Below are 16,215 nucleotides of genomic sequence, written 5' to 3'. Positions count from 1 at the left end.
CAACAATTAACAATTGTGAAAAGCGCTATATAAATAAATTTGAATTGAACTGAATTGAATTGAAATTTATTGCAAAAACTGCAATGGAAATAGTTTTTTTCCACATTTACAGGTAAAAGTCACATGATCATTATTTAACCTCCTAAGACCTGGTGTGTTCACATACGTGGACATTAAATTATTGGGATTATACCTCAAGGTATTGGGAGTCGACAGCTCTGTGTATTTTGATGTCATAAGCATGTCGGTCTACGCGGCACTGTATGAGGCTGAACACACCTGCCGCCATAGTTTTTGGAATGACTTATCATGAGAGAAAAACATTACGTTTTAGTCGGATAACATCAGTTAATCGCCGATACCCGAGTTCGATTCCCGTCTTTGGTCCTGTCCCAAATGGCACACTACGGACTTGTGGACCTCCTCAAAGTCCACACAGACCTTAAGGACCCTTGACACGTGTCCAAGAGGGTGCAACGGAGTTGTATTTGGGGACAGACTCGAGCATCACACTGGAAACAGGAAGAGAATTTGCCCATAGTGTGAACTCCTCTCTTCTGTTGTCTGATTGGTCTGATTGCTCTTTCACAAGGACTTCTAGATGGGTAGAGTGCGCAAAGGCTGCTTCGCCGAAGACCACATCAAGGGTTCAAAGGGGGGCGCTGATGAGCACACTTCGAAGTGTAAAAATGACAAATGGGATACGCTACGGACTCGTAGACTAAGCGAGCACGCACAATTTAAGGCCGCGAGACCAAAAGTACACATGAAGTTTGCCATTTGGGACAGGACCTCTGAGGTCCTTTGCTGATCCTGCTGCCCTATCTTCACCTGGCACTTTCCTGTCTACACTCCACTATACTGTCTAAATACATGCAAAAAGCCTAAAACACATAACTTTATAAAAAAAACTTTCAAAAGACGCTAAAGTTTTGCGCAAATCTATAATGGAAAAACAACTACTGAGTGTCTGGATTTATTTCTTATTTTTGGGCTATGGTTAGAAGTCTATTAAATTCTCATTGACAGCCTAAATTTTGGCTTGTTTCAGCCTAAACATTTGGGCTGTGTGGCTATTTACGTCTATTAAACCAGGGAATTCATTTCACCTAGGATTGATTTTCTCATTTTCTCTCACTTAATCTGTTTTTAAAACTGAACACTATGATTAAACTGTTTTGAATTCATAATACATTTTAATGAACCCTTCTGATACAATAAACTATACAGCCTCTTACAAGACAAAAAGTTAACAGTGATTTATGAAACATGACTCTTCAGACTGCATTATCAATATGAAATGACTTCCTCTTGTAGCTAATAAAGATTTAAGAGGAACCTGAGCTGCTTAATGTAGAAGAAACCGAATGAAGATAAAGAACAAAGGAACAATTGTGAGCAACAGAGGTGCCGTTTTGTGGCCAACATTGGGCCTTTGCCCTCTTTCTCTGCTGTGTGCTCGACATCACCCACTGTGTCCCATAAACCAACCAATGTCACATGAATGAGTGGAGTTCACCATCCATTCAGTTACCCTTGCCAAGGTGAACATGTTTGCCAGGCCTGCAACTGATGTATTGGCCAGTACCGAATGGAGTTTGACTTGAATGCCCCATTTGTTTCGCCCACCTAGCCATGAGGTAAACCCTGGATTTCATTCAACACGGTTTGTGCTTTGTAGACCAATGATTGAAACCAAAGTCAATGATTGAAACCAAACTTTGATGCTCCTAATCTCATTATTAGATTGAAACTTTCATCTGGATTTCACAGACAGGGTCACATACTGTATAATCTAAAGGCAATTGTTGCCATAAGTTCAATGTTTTACCCAGAATGCCTTGATCCTCAAAGATTTTTTCATCTGAATCAACCATAATATTTCCTATCCACTGTCTCGCCATAGGTATTAACTGTTTGTGCAAGGCGTAACAGGACAATGACATTTACCATGGCTGTAGGGTTCTTCTCATTCCTCACTTTTCCCTTTAAGGAAAAGGTCACGCATGAGGCTTATAAAGTAGCTGGAACAGAACAAAACAAGCAAAACCGGAGTGTAATTTTCATTCTGGGGTTTGCTTGCCTAATATGAGTACACAGAGGTAATGCAGGACAGGGCGCTTTCCAGGGTGTCATTATTGTAAGACATTCCAGCAGAATTGGATTATAGGCGTCGGGCGAGATTTCGCGGTGCTGCTTGGTGAAGGAAAAGAAAGGCAGTAATTGGTCACGGTTATTTACCGCTGTGAATCGAGTCGGCCCGCTTTGAGTTGCGGCGCACGCCCGCTTGAGGATTTGGCTCTATGCACAAATTACGAAACGTTTTCCGAGGCTAAGCAGCTGGAGGCGTAATGAAGTCTCCTTTCGCCTCACACTCGCTCTCTTTACTGTCGTCCCTATCGGCCGGCGATAAACACCAGGAACTGACCGCTGACCAGGGGCTCTGTATGTGTAAGGAGCAGATTACATCATACTAGATGGCTGCTTGCTTTTCACTTTTTTTCAGATTCGAGAAGCTGCTTCCTTCCATCCACAAAATTCCCTTCACTTCTATGTCAAATATACCAGAATCAAAACTCCAGGAATATTAATTGCAAGTGATGTCTTCCTATGTTTATTCTCATAAAGATCAAGAAAATAATAAAGAAAATTGACTTTGGATTGAATGTTTGTGTGTAGGTATTTGGGTCTCATAACGGCATCTTCATATTGGTCTGTTTTTTAAGATGTTGTTTCAGTTTCCCATTACTTTTGAAGCACTGTGTGATGAGATGTGTATGCTGTTGCCTCTTCCCATTGAAAACCAGGTTTAACAAATCAATTTTTAAAAGTCTCATCACACTTCGGTTATTCAGAAATATCTGTATATGTGCATGGAGGAGTGAAGGGCACACGTATAGTATACACAAGCAGATTTGCTTTCAAAGCAATTTAAGATGCCTCCTAGAAATCCAACATAAACAGTGGATATCTACTGACATAAAAACAAAGGCTGACACGCTTGCATTGTGGCAAATTTTTCATTAGATAGAGGTTTTGCTTCAGCAGCACATGAAAACAGGCAGTATGGCATAAAGAAATGCTTTTATGTGAGCTCTTTTCAGTTTTTTAATGAGGAGGACTTTTTAGGGCCTTGTAGTTTGGTTGACCCCCTTCTTAAGCCCACGTTTAATGGAGTAAATAAGCACGTGCAGACAGATATACACAAGATGCATATCCACACAAACACACCTGTGGCTCTCTCTCAGGTCACAGTCATTACGTTTCCTCTGTACGTCCCGGCTTCTTGTTATGACGGGCATTCATATCCCACTGCCAAAACCTGCGGGTCAAACTAATGAGGAAGAAGAGAGGAAATTGCAGTAATTAGCCTTTTGCTTTTCTGTGTTCTTAATGAATCTCAGATCAGCGCTTCACTCATTAAATGCTTTTACCTGTGTGATAATTAACCAATGAATACATCAGAAAACAAAAAGGGAAGAAACAGAGGTGACCACCAGATGGAGACTCATTACGGACGAACCAATCAGGTGTGGCCCTAATGAGGGCGACGGTCATGGCCATACGCCCCTAAACACTATATGTGATCAATCAATCTCTGCCTCTCAGATGTTTGGTTTAAAGCGGGGCAGAGGGCAAAGAGAACGCCCTTAGCATTATCATCACAGTGGAAAAACTCATTAGCTCGCCGTGTTTAATTGTGGGCAACCATGCATATTGAAAAGTGTTTTCTTAAAGGTGCAATTTGGGACTTGCAATCGAAATGCAATATAATATACATAACTCCAGTGGTGTGTAAAGACCTTACATAATCTACTGTATTGTTTTTATTACCTTAGAACAGTGGTTCTCAAACTGGGGGCGGCGAGATGGTGCCAGGGGTGCCCAGTTTTATGGCATTTTATAAAATGCATTCATTTATCAATAATTTTGTGTAATTAAACCTAAACAAATTAGGCTACTGACCAACAGCACTACTTTGCATAATTGAATATGTTTTTGTTTAATTAAAATTTTAAGTTTTAGAACTGGTTTTGTCATAAATTTTCTTTGGTGGGGCCGCGAGGGAATGTGCCGTACATAAGGGGGGTCCGCACGCTCAAAAAGTTTGAGAACTACTGCCTAATGGCCATTTCACACGGTACGCGGTAAGCGGCAAAATCGCCGCGCGGCTTCAGCTTTTCTCTTGTATTGGAAGCGTTTTGTGCAGCATTTAGTGCAAATATGTTTATCTTCAACGGCGCCTGTCATGAAGTACCATGTCCGGAGAAGGAATAGGATTTTGGGTGCATGAGCAAGGCGTGTGGACCAACTCGCCCCCCGTTTTGCCGCTTTCCGCAAGTCTCCTATTGAAAAAGAACTAAACATTCGCGATTGCAGTGTACCGTGTGAAATGGCCTAAAGAATGAGCCGTTTTTATCTACAGAGTCAGACACAGCGGGTCCCCTTACATACATGTCATTGTCATGTTTCTACAGTAGCCCTAAACAGACAAACTGCTCTACAGAGCATGTTTTGTCATTACGTTGTCTCAGACGATTTAGCTTCACTTTGCGTTTCAAAATGTAGCGGTGAGCTGTGGACTGAGCCGTTGGTTGCAATTCACAGTCTCACCACTACATGTTGCTAAAAGTCCCATATTGGCTAAAAACGTCTGTCAAATGCAGAATAAACACTATAAACAAAATGTTGTTTTACTGTAAAAAAAAACAAAAGTGGTTGCAAAAAAACCTATAAAATATACAGTGACATTTTCTTTTTCATTACAGCAAAGTTTTGTATATTTCATGTTTGTAAAAAAAATGCAGCATTTTTGTCAAACCAACAATTTCAACGTGTTTTGTCAACTTATCACACATAAAAACTTAAAATAGTATGTTGATTTGACTTGCAAAACCAAGTTGTTTTAACAGCACTGGAATAAAACTACATTAAACCACAATTTCAACATTGGATGTGTCAAAAAACAACATGTTGGGAGATTAAAATTGCAAAACTAGCTTCCTTCTTTATTAATGAACTGTATTTTAAGAGCAGATATATGTAAATTTTCCCTAAACTACTGCCTCTTATGTTTGTGAAATTCAAAGAGCTCTTGCGCCAAAACATGGATAATTAATTTATTCGGTTTTGTTATTCAAATCTGCTTTATTTTTGTATTTTCTTTAGCTAATTTGATTTTTATTCTGTTTTTAAATAGGAGTTTTATTTGTAATTTTAATGCTGGTTATGGTAACACACGCATACAGTACATTCTAATGAAAGTGAGTGCTGTGCCCTAAAATTTAGATTCAGATTCAAATCAGATTCAAATCTGAGTTTAAGTGTATTTTTTAATAATTGTAATTGTTCCTCACATCATAATTCTTTGCTCTTTTTATTGAAATTTTATATTTGTAAAAATCTGACAATAATAACACCAAAACAAAACAAAAAAAAAACTTTCTCAAGGACAAAAACATGGTGTCAAATCAGGATTTACTATGCAGCCATGACTGTTTGGAGCTTTGCTCAATTTTTCACGCCAATTAGAAAGCTGGATAACAAGTTTTGAAATGTCATAGCTAAGGGCGTGACTAGCTAATGGAGCAAGTCCCGGATGTTCTAAACCAGTAGCTTGGAGCTGAACGCTTTTTCTTTCCATCTTACACACACACTTTCTCACACATTCAGCAAATTGCCAAGCCAATAAATTAGGCAGGCCCTGTTCAAGGTCTGGGGACAAGGCAAAGGACGCAAGAGAAAGCCCTCGAGATACACAGAGGCCTGTATGCTAGCTGAGTGTGGATGTCTCTGCTTGATTCCCTGACCCCTCCACACCCTTTGTGTTTTTCTTCTCTTTCGTCCCCCACCCCCTTGCCATCCATCCCCTAGTGCTTTGGGTTGTAAGTGTTGTCCTTCATGGTCTCGCCTTTAGATTTTTTTGCTTTTTTATGTGTGTGTCCAAAGGTTATGAAATGACTTATTCCAGCACATTAATCCATACTAAGACTTAAGTACACTGGATATCAACCCCAACATTTATCGGACTGATGAGTACAAATTGCATGCATAATGATTCACTACATAATAAAGCTGTCCTGGGATCAGTTTTGACATTTCATAACCTGATCATTAAAGGGACATTGGACTTTTTTTGAAAATATTCTAATTTTCCAGCTCCCCTAGAGTTAAACATTTGATTTTTACCGTTTTGGAATCCATTCAGCCAATCTGCGGGTCTGGCGCTAGCACTTTTAGCATAGCTTAGCACAATCCATAAAATCTGATTAGACCATTAGCATCGCGCCTAAAAAAATAACCAAAGAGTTTCGATATTTTTCCTATTTAAAACTTGACTCTTCTGTAGTGTTAAGATGACAGAAAATTTAAAGTTGCAATTTTCTTGGCAGATATGGCTAGGAACTATACTCTCATTCTGGCGTAATAATCAAGTACTTTGCTGCTGTACCATGGCTGTACGCAGTGCCCGAAAATAGTCCCTTTGGTAACTTTCAATAGCAGGGGACCATTTTCGCCCGAATGTGCGTATGTCCTTGCGCCTCCTGCAGCCATGCTAATGGTCTAGGGTGGCAATTCGTGCCAGTTCCGCCGGACACGTCCCGAACATGTTTTCAGGTTCGTTCTCCGGAAGTCGCATTGGTCGACTGCATATCATCAAGGTTTAATATTTGGGGTTTAATTTCAGAAAAGCAACCGTTACATTTCAAGGAAAGAATGAAACTACAATGATTGTATGTCTTAAAAGAAATAAATCTTAATTTTCTAATGTATTTTAACTGAAATGTGAGAACCTCGATGACGTATGCGGTCGAGCAACGCGACTTCCGGAGAACGAACCCGAAAACATGTTCGGGACGTGTCCGGCGGAACTGGCACGAATGGCCACCCTATAATGGTCTAATAGGATTCAATGTATTGTGCTAAGCTATGCTGAAAGTGGTATCGCTAGACCCGGAGATCAGCTGAATGGATTCCAAATCGGTAAAAATCTAATATTTAACTCTAGCGGAGCTGGAAAATTAGAAAATAAATGTGCCTTTAAGATAATATTGGTAAGCAAACTGCCCTTAGATCCCAATTATTAGGACACTCTTATTAATTCATTCCCTACAGTGTATAATTTATTTCTTCCATTCAAACCTTTTTATTTTATACAAGGATCAGCACATGGGGTGGAATTAGGGACAAAAATACATATCCAAAAAATGGTGGGTTACAACCCATAAGTGAGAAAATATAAACCCAACCATTAGGTTTAAATTAACCTATGCTGGTGGACAATTTCTAGGTTCATTTAACCCAAGAGTTTGGTTTGTTTACCCAGCATTTATTACACCCAGAGTGTAGTACAATGATACAAAAAACAATATGCACTCTTAAAAATAAAGGTGCTTTACAATGCCATGTGTTGTGTGTCATCCAAACAAGTGATAATATCCAAAACGGCTGAGACAGAGTACTCTGAAGCATGGTGAGAAAGTAACCAGAGTTTTAGTCATTTCCCTATGACCCTGCCATGTCGGGATAAGCATTCAGGCTTGCTGTAGCCCTCCCGGGCCCCTGTGTAACGCTAAAACATCACAGATAAAACTGTCTAAGGTGACAAAGAGGGCAAGAGCAGCAAAAAATGTAAAGTGATAGTGTTTTTGTCCGCTGCGGTTGTGTGTGCTCGCTCCGGTCCGCGTGTTGCTTGGGGAGGTATTGAAATACTTCTTCATCAGTCACAGTGCTGTGTGTGTCCCATCCCTGCAATAGGGGAGGAGATGAAAGTAATTTAATGTACATCTATAATTAATTCCCTCCATGTGTCTGAGTGAGTGTGTGTGCGCTGGTGGCGCTTGGCCTGGGCCGTGCTGGGGCTGCTGTTGATGGAGTGTATTTATTATGTGCTTTTGAAGGAGGTGGCATGATGGGGCGCGGCCCAGTGACACTGTAGCTCAAAACTCATCAGTCCTGCAGTCCTGTACTGGGTTACGGCACAAATGTGGGGCATGATAGCACTGAAGTGGGACTCTTGATCTCTCCTGATTATTTTCTCTGTTTTCATGTCCTTTACAAAGCACCTGTTTTGATCACATTTAAAGAGACAATCCACTTTTTCTGAAAATATGCTCATTTTCCAGCTTCCTTAGAGTTAAACATTTGATTCTTACCGTTTTGGAATCCATTCAGCTGATGTCAGTGTCTGGTGCTAGCACTTTTAGCATAGCTTAGCACAATCCATTGAATTGGATTAGACCATTAGCATCGCGCTAAAAAATAAGTGGTTTGATTTGCATTGGAAGATTACAATTTGTGTGCTATACTGCATACACACTAAACGCAAAGCATCGCATTCCTCGCTCTACATTACTTGTGGGATTTAACTTGGTGTCATGCTAATTTTTCTCTTGAGCTGAATATTTTCAAAGATGCGTTTGAGTCGAATTGCACTTTTTTATTTGAATCGCCCCGTGGCAGTTCGCTTCTCTTCGCATTTTTGCACTGACTTTGTATGTTCCCTCCCCACGCAAAATGTTAAATTCAAGTTTGGGGTGTAACCCCATTAGTCGCAGAGTCAATCCCATGACCTTGGTGTTGCCAACTCTACCAGTTCCTAATGGAGCACTTTTTTTCTCCACACATCCCTGTTTCGCATTTCAGCATAAAATAGGTTGGCTTAAACGCTCTGTAAGATGCATCAGTCTCTCGTGATATCTTCAGTAATTAATGTATGGTAAACAGATGTTGAAGTGGTTGGCTGGAATTAGACAGGTTTGAAAACAGCTGATTTTAATGGGTGGCATATGGAGGTGTGATGGATCCTCTCATGCTAGTTTGTGACTGTGTGGTCTCCCAGTGACCCTCCACAAAGAGCAGAAAAACTCTTTGGTAATATCTGGCAACTTCTCCATCCCCTCCAACCTCTCCATGACTCCCACACATTCATTTACAGTTACTTGGTATATGTAAAGGTTGCTAAACACCATAATAAAAACTCTTTAGTTGATCCTTTTGATTTTTTTCTTTGGTAAAAGATTTTGAAAACTGATCATTTATGCTGTGTTAAATGTAGGCATGCATGCTGTCCAAAGCCAAAAAGGACATCTTTTTTTCTGGGGATGTCTGATAGATAGCGTTGCATGTGAAAACCAATAACATTTACCATCATTGCTGTTTTCATGCCGCAGTGGTTTGATGGAAAATTGGGTGGACAATTTCTGTCCTTTATGCAGAAACAAGATCTGTATTGCTTGGATTAATGAACTTAATATCCGCCATTAATTACCTTATGGTCTTGAGAAAATTACCTCATTTCCATTCAACTGTTGATTGCTGACAGCTACAAGCGCGTTCGCTTCTTATATTACACCTCCATGTCTCAGTAACTTCCTTACACGTCCACAAACACACCGATGCTGTAGGTATTCAGTGTCACTTAGCGAACTCTCCGCAGAGCTTGTTTTTACGGTGGAGATTATTTCATGTAATTGGGCCCTCTGTGGTAATGACCTTGCATCTTTTTCCCCCTTCCTCCCTGTAAATTGGAGAAGGGAAATCTAGTTTGACATGGAGCCCGGAAGATGTATTACGATTCTATGGTAACTGCCTGGCACAATAAGGTCGCAGCATAAGTGTTTAATTAGAGTAAGCGAGGCTGTCCCCAAGGAAAGACATTTTATTACCACAATATGTCATACAAAAGATTCGCCAACAGATAGAGAGAGAAGGCCACTGTAAACTATAAAAATAAGTTATTCTGCAGTTAAGTTGTAATTACACCAAATAATAGAGTCCTAATAGAAATCCGTGTAAAAAGGGGTTAAATGCTTATGACACAAATAAATAATTATTTCAAATAAGGCTATTCTTTTGCATCAGCCAGATACTGCCTCGGCTTTCTTGCATAATGGATGAACCGCTGTAAGCGATTTGTAAGTGTCACTAGCTGCAATGAACTGAGCTGGAAAAATAATGACTATTTTCAAAAAGGTCTTCCATTGTTCATCATACAGGTAGCCCCACCCCCAAACTCACACCATTGGCTGAGCTGCCCTCATTTTCTGATTGGCATTTACACATTTGTTTAAAGAGGCCCTTCCACATAAAACCGTTTTTACTTGTATTTTTTGATATGTGTTAGGTTCATATGTGTTTGTGTTGTGTCGTGAATGTGAAAATTAACTTCCACCTCCTCTGTCAGCTCTAGCCACTGAAAAGAAATAAGTGTAGAAATCAGGTCAGTTTAAAAAGCTTATCAGTGTGACGTGGAACTGATCGAGGTCATTAATATTCATGAGCTCTTCAACTTGAGACCGCGCCCACATATTACGTGTAGTTGAGTTAGTTTTCATAACAAGTTACTGAAAGGATGGCTAAACGTTAACCGTACCATATTCGGGCCATTGTTTTTCGTCAAGAGACATCATTCCTATTAAACGAGGTAATCATACCAGTTGCTACATGTTTGGATGTTCAGAAGAACGCTGGATTTGAAGAGAGACTGCGATTAAAAAGCAATGCTCCTCTATCAATATTGGATCCGGACGTAATGGTGGCGCAGCTTATGTGAGTAAAACGCTTTAGTACTATGTGTCACTGTGGTGGCCGGTGTTTTCTCTTCCGAGGGACGCGAATTCATGCTGCACACTCTTTGAAAGGGTTTATGATAAAAGACACTCGTGTTTGTGTGAGTTATTAAATGTGATAAAAAAACACATGTGTGTGTTTGTGCATTCGTTACACACGCGTCGAAGGGTTTATGTAAAAGGGTTTGTGTGTGTGTGTGCGCGTGTGTGCTGCTACACGCACAACGAAAGGGTTTACGATAAAAGACACGTGTACGTTTGTGTTTGTGTGTGTGTTTTTGTGCGTGGGTTTACGATAAAAGACAGGCGTGTGTGTGTCAAAAGGGTTTATGATAAAATATGCGTGTGTAAGAAAGACACTGTGTCTTAAGACACTCACTTAACATTAAACTGATTACACATGAGATTAAATTGAAAGTTAGTTTGAACGAAAAACTGGTATCCAATCATAGCAGTGGGCGTTTACTTCCAAGTCGTCAATGCAGCCCGCCCATTAAAACGGATCACTTCTCTAACCAGCCTCAAAATCAGGGTACAAAATAGCCTATTACTTATGGCTTTTGATGTTTTTGGATGTAAAAACCATGCAAACGTCATGAGTAGACCTCAGACAACAGTATAAAACAATAAAAACGCCAGAGGAAGGGCACCTTTAATTTAAAGTGACTTCAGTCTAGTATACATTTTTATCAGCATGTGTGTTTCCTAGGTTTGAACTCATGATCTTTTGTGCTTCTAATGCACGCTTTACCACCGAGCTTAAAAATGATGTCAAATCAACATATATTTTTTTGTTACATTAACTTTACCAATTAGGTTAAACTATTTCAACTTGTTTTAAGTTATGTCAACTTATCAAAACTTAAAATAGTAGGTTGAATTTACGTGCAAAAACTTTGTTGTTTTTGTGATTTTATAGTATGATCATTTATAATTGTTTCTCAATCTCTTTAATAGAATACATCCAGAAAGGAAATGTGTATATAATATTAAAGAGACACTTTGTAGCTTTTCAACCTTCATAATATATTTTCAAGACCCTGGTACATCGACTTAAAATAGGTTGAATGACATGTCCACCATAGCCTGACGGGATCTGTATCACTTTTACTCATACTTTTAAACTTGGGGTTTCGGGTAGTAACCCGGGCACAAAAAAAAACCCTAAAAAAATCTGCTTTACGGCATACGTCACTTCCTCCACTTTCTCAAATTCGGACGTGAGAGCGCAACTATTTATTTGCCTGATGTTTTTGTCATGGCCGAAGCAGCAAGTAAGAAAAAGAAACCCAAGGTTTTGTCGGAGGAGAACAGAAAGAGAAAAGGGGAGAGTGACAGAATAAAAAGGAGGACGAGGATCAATTATATTGGGCCAGCGTTCACTCGCTGGCGTGAACTAAACTGAACTAAACTAACTGGCCGTCATGCTTTTGTACTAGTAAGTACTGTTATAATGCTTGCATATATAAGTCCTGTCTGGCGCCCGAACACTATTTTTTACGTGAATTTTACTGGAGGCTACTTGGAGAGTTTAGAGAGAGACTTATATCATGTGACACTGTGGCGCCGTGGTAACCTCATGGATGTACAAAACGGGCGATCCGGGTTCGATTCCCTTTAAGGCAATTTTTTAATATAAACTTTAACCAAGCGACCACCATTACAACTGGCTTTTAAACGTGAGCTACGCGATCTTTTGGCGTTTGAAAAAAATAAAACCCATGAAATTATATTCATATGACATGCCGGAAGGCACACTTTGTGACCTAAAGAGTTGTCTTCTTTTGCGACAGTTCTTTGGCGCTTGTGGCCTCTAGGGGCGCTAGACATGAAAAATACATGTGTAGCACCCCCTAGAGGCCAAAAAGTTCTGCGGTGTGCCTTTATAAACTGTATAAAAATGTAAACTAATGTGTCAAGTTTTTAGGGTGAACTCCCCTTTCACTTGAGCAATAGCAGGAAACTGCAGGATCTCTTAAACCTAAATACAATTAAATTAAATCATTATTTCTAATTTTAAATAAATTACTCTTTTTAATTCAGTCTGCTCAAAAACGCTCAAGATGTGTTTAGTGCCTAGAGAGGTCACACTAAACACAGGCGATGCCTAAAGAAGTAATAATTACATTTTTATTACAATTATTACATATTTCCTGTATTTTCTGTTTGTATTTTAACAAAATAGATTGAAAAATAAATATGGATGGACATTAAAACTTCTAAAACAACAAGTCTGGTGGTGGCCTAAGACTTTTGCACAGTACTGTTAAAGACACGTGATTTCTCAAAACAGGGTTGTGGGGAATTAAAAAACCCTTACATCTCTCAAATAAGATGAGTAAATCAAATCTCTTATGTTAATCTAACTTTTTCTCAAAGCACTATCCTCTTCTATTAAACCGATTTGTTCAACTATTTACTGTTGGCTCTAAAAACAAGGGTTAATTTTTATTAACACTAGAGGTCAGTATTGCTCCACCACACAGATGGTCTCATCTGAAGTAGTTTGAAATGCAGATTTCATTCTGAATTTGGCCACAGGTGTTTTCTCTGTTGGAATATTTAAGGGGGAGCAGTTGGACAATCTTACTGCTGAGAAAAAACACAAGCAGTGAACGTAAGGTAATCTCCCTCAACTCGATGTAAGAAACACTTGTGATTTAAACCTGTGATCGTTGATACTAAAATAAACAACACTTCAAAACAAGTGAACGCAAATCACAGAAACCTGAATATTAAACTGACCTTCTGTGAGAAAACAATAGTTTTGCGTTTAAACATTATTTCTAAGATATCTAAAGGGCTCAAGGTTAAGATAGCCTATTTATATTTATAAAACTGTATGTAAATTAAAATTGCTATTTTTTTCAACAAACCTTTTGTATTGGTCGTATATGAAGAATCTAGGGAAATGTTTTTTGGGCTAATAGCGAACATATTAACTTATCAAATTTTACTTTTGCAATTTAATATTTTAAACATTCAAGGTCAACCGAGGTAAATGAAATAAGGATGGCAATTTGTAATTTTTGGCTGGGTGGACTGAGCTAGTTTCACAATTAAACTGCAAAGTAATTGATGGTCTTTGGCTTCATATCCAAATGTTATTAATGTTAGTCTCCATCTCATGCAGCTACCGAAAGCGGACCGAGGATTAAAATTCAGAAGGGAATACATGAGCATTTTCCCCCCGCAATTGATTGGCGAGGTGTTGTTGTCAACATTAAGATTTGATTACTGCTGACACGATGGCCTGAGTGGAAAACAAAGTCACGTAACGCCTGTGATGCGGTGTGCATATTAAATATAGCACAGATCCTGTCACTGTAATTAATATGCTGCTGCGGCTTATGAATATCCTGTCAAAAACAGAGGACCAGAGCAGCATGGACAACATATGTTGTTTAAATGCTTATTCATCCACTATTTCTTAACACATGAAAGTGTTTTTAGTGTTTTAACCTCATGTTAACATTAGTAAACATTACTTTATTTTAAACCTCTAGCACCATGCACCTTAACTGGCATGAAATGTTGTTACATGAAGCTTGGATTTCTCTCTTGCCTGCTGTGTGAAAATTGCAAGCCAAGTTTAAGAATTAGATTTATTTCTCACCTGCTCTTGTAATATTTCCCACTCCATACAACACGTCGTATCTCTAAATACAGATCTGCCGATCACCGTTTACCTGTTAAGAAATGTGACAGAATCCTTGGGCTGATAACAATGCAAATCTAATTGCAATGCATGTGTAAGGAAACAGATGCCAAGGTCAACAAAAGGAGAATTTCATCCTTTCCTCTTATGGTAAAATAGAGCCTTCTGCATGCAAACTCTCAAATTTCTTTATATTTATTGACAATAATTGCACAATAAAGTTTTATATTTCCCTAATGTATGTGGTTTTGGAGGCTTGCTTCCTTAACTTTGCAAGATATTGTTACCCGGGTAAACAATGCACACAATGAAGCATAACTGACAACATCAAAAATGTACTATATTATCCTTTCCTATTATTTTACAGATTGTCATTAATTTAAAGCTGAAATCAGTTTCTTTTGCCTTTCTATCTCCATCTCTGTTTGAAAAAATTGCAGGTTACTTTGTGTACATACCTGTGTCAAACATAATGGATTTTACACGACTGAGCTGTTCCTGCTGTAAATGAGGCAATGCAACGCTCAATATGGCCGATCTGGCTACGCAAGTCCCGGCTTCCCAGTTAGAAGAACCAATCATCAATCGATAAAGACGATGATTTTTGGGGGGAGGAGCACTTTGGTTGTGTCTGAAACCGAAGGCTGCTGACCGGGTGTGCCTCATACATCTTGAAAAGTGAAGCCGCTGGCTCTTCGATTGCCCCCTGGTGGCTGGCTGCAGTACAAGTCATAAACGACTCGGATCTAAATAAAAATAAAAAATAAAATTATTTTCACTTCCATTAAAATTTTCAGAAAGATGGTTTTGTTCCTTCAAAGTAGTTGTTATCACGTTGATATTCGATTGTTTACTTTTGCGTTAAGTTTCATTTTAGCGAGTAATTTGATGCTATAGAAATGGGACGTGCCGTTATGATTGGCGTGGTTGAATTGGGCGTGTGACCGTTTGGGCGGAGGTTTAATACTGCGGCTTTGCCTTTTGCACCCAGGATGATTCTTTCAGCACATGCCCCGGCTCCAAACTGACGTTTTTACATAACATGGCAGTACCCATGTTTGGACATTTTTGGCTTCAATTCATTACAATTGAAGGAAGCACATCATGTCGTCCATCTTTTTACAGTCTATGCTGCTGACTTGTTGCCTCACAAGCCAATGAATTTAGTGGCATGAAGACAGCTTTATGAAACGTATTCAGACAGCCTTCATAGGCAGCATAGTGGAATTCTGTTTGAAATATAAACAGAGAGCATTTTTATGATAACCTATCCCATATTTGAAAACTGCAATACTAATTTCTCGCTAGAAATGCAATCAAAAGGTGTAAAAAATTGTAATCCAGCCATTTAATTGGCTGCCATTTTAGTTTTTAAAACTCGACCAGGCTCAACCAATCATATTCCCCATGCACACACACGCATAGAATTGTGGGTCAAGACGATGAAGGTGTCTCAGGAGTCAGCCTATTCATGGGTACCAAAGACGTCTCTTCCGCCATGCCCGCCGCCATATTTGTGTCCAACTCGGCCGGGAACACAGCATTTCTAATGCACTAAATGGTCACATTTATAAGTGTAATTGAGGGTTTACCAGAGACAAATTACTGATTTTACAATGTGGAATTAGATGTCGGCTACCAGTCAGTTCCTCCAGTTGTTCGCGATCGTGGAAGAGCGGAAAATCAACAAAATGTAAAATTTTTGGGATCCTGCATTATTTGTCATATTCTGTATTAAATATTTCCAAAAATATAAAACATCTCATAAAAATACACAAGACAGCAGCTGTGACCGGACACAAAAATGGCGGCGATGACAACGGTTCTGATGAATATGTCATGTGAGGCACTTGTCAACTTGTGCAAAAACCTCTTTTTAGTGCAATGAGAGCTTATTAAACCAGCATTATATACATTGTTTTTAAACCATCACAAATATTGTTATATTTATGACTTTAAACTTATTTTTATTTATGTTATTGTTGT

At 39.1% G+C, this 16,215-nt stretch overlaps 1 long non-coding RNA gene across 1 annotated transcript; it reads right to left on the bottom strand.

Annotated features, from left to right (window-relative positions):
* Positions 1 to 3,099: 3,099 nt before the first annotated feature.
* On the bottom strand, positions 3,100 to 14,826 carry LOC135719434 (uncharacterized). The gene is made up of 3 exons (XR_010521091.1): positions 14,688 to 14,826; positions 14,188 to 14,260; positions 3,100 to 3,334 (listed from the first exon to the last, which is right to left on the bottom strand). It is a non-coding gene; the product is annotated as an uncharacterized lncRNA (long non-coding RNA).
* Between the last annotated feature and the right edge of the window lie 1,389 nt (positions 14,827 to 16,215).

Source organism: Paramisgurnus dabryanus, chromosome 14 (genome assembly GCF_030506205.2).
Source record: "Paramisgurnus dabryanus chromosome 14, PD_genome_1.1, whole genome shotgun sequence".
Classification (NCBI taxonomy): Eukaryota; Metazoa; Chordata; class Actinopteri; order Cypriniformes; family Cobitidae; genus Paramisgurnus; species Paramisgurnus dabryanus.
Note: the sequence above shows the minus strand (reverse complement) of the source record. Positions and strands in the feature narration are given on the sequence as shown.